The following is a 2,801-nucleotide window of genomic DNA, read 5'->3' as shown; positions in this document are numbered from 1 at the left end:
TGTGTGAGTTTTGCCATGTTACAGAGGACATTTTCAAGGTGTTCCTATTTTGTTCTTCCTGTCTTCAAGGTATGAAATATGGATGTTTTATCACCAGGAGTAATGCAGATTTTTAGGTGGATTTGGCTAAGGGCAGGCAAGTAATAGGAAACCAAGGAGAGAGATTTTTTCATGCAGTGCTTTGTAGCACTCTACATGTTCAGTAAAAGCCACCAGGAGTGCAAGGTCTGATCTCCAGCCAATGGCTTTTTCCTTCTATCATCATGGAAATCTTCTGTCTCCAGAGAAATCCATGGAGACAGAGCATCAAAACAGACTCACAGGTTGGAGAATCAGGTCTTCTGTGCTTTTCACTTCAGAATAGTTCTTGTACCAGGTATCAGCTATTCTGGCAGTAGCACGCTTTCCTGCAGATAAATGGACTATGGAAGAAGCTATGGAGTTACACATCTGATAAAGAAAGCTGCTGCTAATGTGGCCAAAAAAAAAAAAAAATCCACAATCACTGTAGCAGAATACTGAGTTTTTAATGCATCTCATCCTCTTCAGTGATTATCCTTTGTATTTTTTCTTCCCATGGAAAAATAAATACGAAAGCCTGTGAAACCTTGTGGTAGGCTTGCTCTATGAAAGTAATAATGTTAGAAGTGCAGTTTAGTCATGCTCAGCCTTGGATATGTGAGTGCCCAGGGATGCTGATGGGAACTGCAGTCTTTAGGAACTGCAAATGGGCTGCTATGTCAGAGCCCTGCACATTTTAGGTTTTTTGTCTTTGGGAGAGTCACCCTTCAGAAAGGTGTAAGCAGCAGCTATGTGAGCTGAGGGCATGGCTACAGTGCCAACTCACTCTGAGTTTCCTCCGAACAGCTGTGAAGAAGGACAGTCCTGCCCTGGCCCCGGCACTGCAGCCCCTTTCACCTGCTCAATCCCTTGTACAGATGTGAGTGCTTGGACTCTGATTAGCCTGAAAACTAACATGGTGGGGGTGTTCTGGGTTATTTTACAGCTGAATCAATTCCCTTGTTCAACTGGCTGTGTAGTTATCACTTTAAATTCAATTTACTGGGCTATGTGAATTCCTCTTGAACTCCTGTTTTCAGCAGATGGACACTTTCCCTGAGCTTTAACATTAAGCCATACACCTTGAGAAACTTCCGGTATTAGGCCCAGCCAGTGAACGTTTTAAAGGGAGTTACGAGCTGTTTATGACACAGCAAAATGAGAAAGAATTGTCAGGTCTGAGGTATTTTCAGTAAATATTTTTTTCAGCCTTGTGACAGTTTAAGTGGAGGAAAGCTGAAGTTTTATACTTCAATAGTAGTCACTCTGACTGCAGTGTGATGTGTCCTCCTGACTGATAATGAACAATGGATTACTCTTTCTTCTGAAGAGACTTCAGTGATTTTGCATTCTTGTTTCTGAGGGAAAGGGGGAAGCAAGATTTTCAATTTACGCAAATTGCAACTATGAGGAAAAGAGCATTGACTCCATCTTCCTCAGGGCTGAGCACTCTTGCGCATGGACACTGCCTCCCCGAGCAAGATGTGGCTTTGAACACAGTGGATTATGAAGGTGCATCATGGGAGAATTAAAGAAGTGCTATTGATTGTACATTTTTATTCCTAGATGAACAGAAAGAGTTTTTTGGCTATAATTTCCCCCAAATGCAACTGCATATGTCCACATGTGTCACAGACTTCCCATTGCTTAATTTTCTCGTGCTCCTTTTCTCTTTGTTGTTAGAGCTGATAGGCAAACACTTACGGGCTGGGAAGTTTCCTTTTGTAAGTTTTACACACAACTTCTTTTAATATTTAGTAGCTTAAACCGAGCCATTTCAGATGAAAACTGGAGTGTGATTTTTTGTTGGAATTCTTCATTTTATTCAGACCTTTTCCCATTTGGTATCTTTAAGAAAACTTCTCTGAAAAAAAAATCTTTTGAAAAAAATTTCCTGGCAAAAATATTTTGGAATATTTCATAATCTTTTGCTGATTTTTTGATACCAGATAAAGAGCAAATCTATGGCAAAGATTCTTTTTATTCCATTCCTGTCCTAAAATAATAATGAAAAAACACAAAATGCAGTGGTTGAGGTTGAAAAAGACTGAATTCAAGAAAGTTTTTGGAAACAATTTAGTGTAAAACTGAAATATTTGCAGCTGCAATTTATTTTTGTTTGTTTATTTCTCACTACTTGTCTCGTTACTCTGGATTCAAAAACACAATGTACTTATTTACGCTTATACAACAGTCTAATCCCTTCCCCACAGTTACGTCAGTGTTTGCTGGTGCAAACTCGCAACATCAATACTTTGAACCTGGAACGTTGTCTGCAAAGTTTCTCGCGTTCGATAAATTTTCAAAGGACCTGAGATAAAGCCCCTGCCTTGGCAGGCGACTCCATAGATGCACGCGCTGCTGCTTCCCAGTCCTTGGAAACCTCCCAGCCCTGGGCCCGGGAGCCGGGGCCGCACTACTCTGCCCTGTCCTTCATGTGGCAGTTGTGCAATGATCCTCCAGCTGCAGAGTGTAGGTGGGAAAAGAACTTAGTCTTGAACAGACCGGTCTATTTTCTTCAACAGGAGAGTACTGCTATTTATTACCATGGTGCTGGGCTTTCATCTTGGGTCAGAAGTGCAACCAGAGGGTTGTTAAATACACAGTCATTCCTTAAATAAGCCAGCATGAAGCATAAAATTAATATTTAACAGGAATGTGTTGAGTAGATATCTCACTACCTCATGCCTTTTCAGAAGAATTGAATAGTGGGGAAACACTGTGCAGTTCTCTGTGTTAGT

This window comes from Tinamus guttatus, unplaced genomic scaffold (assembly GCF_059628265.1).
Source record: "Tinamus guttatus ecotype Peru unplaced genomic scaffold, ASM5962826v1 Tinamus_guttatus_pri_ptg000083l, whole genome shotgun sequence".
In the NCBI taxonomy this organism is placed as follows: Eukaryota; Metazoa; Chordata; class Aves; order Tinamiformes; family Tinamidae; genus Tinamus; species Tinamus guttatus.
This window is presented reverse-complemented; position numbering follows the sequence as displayed.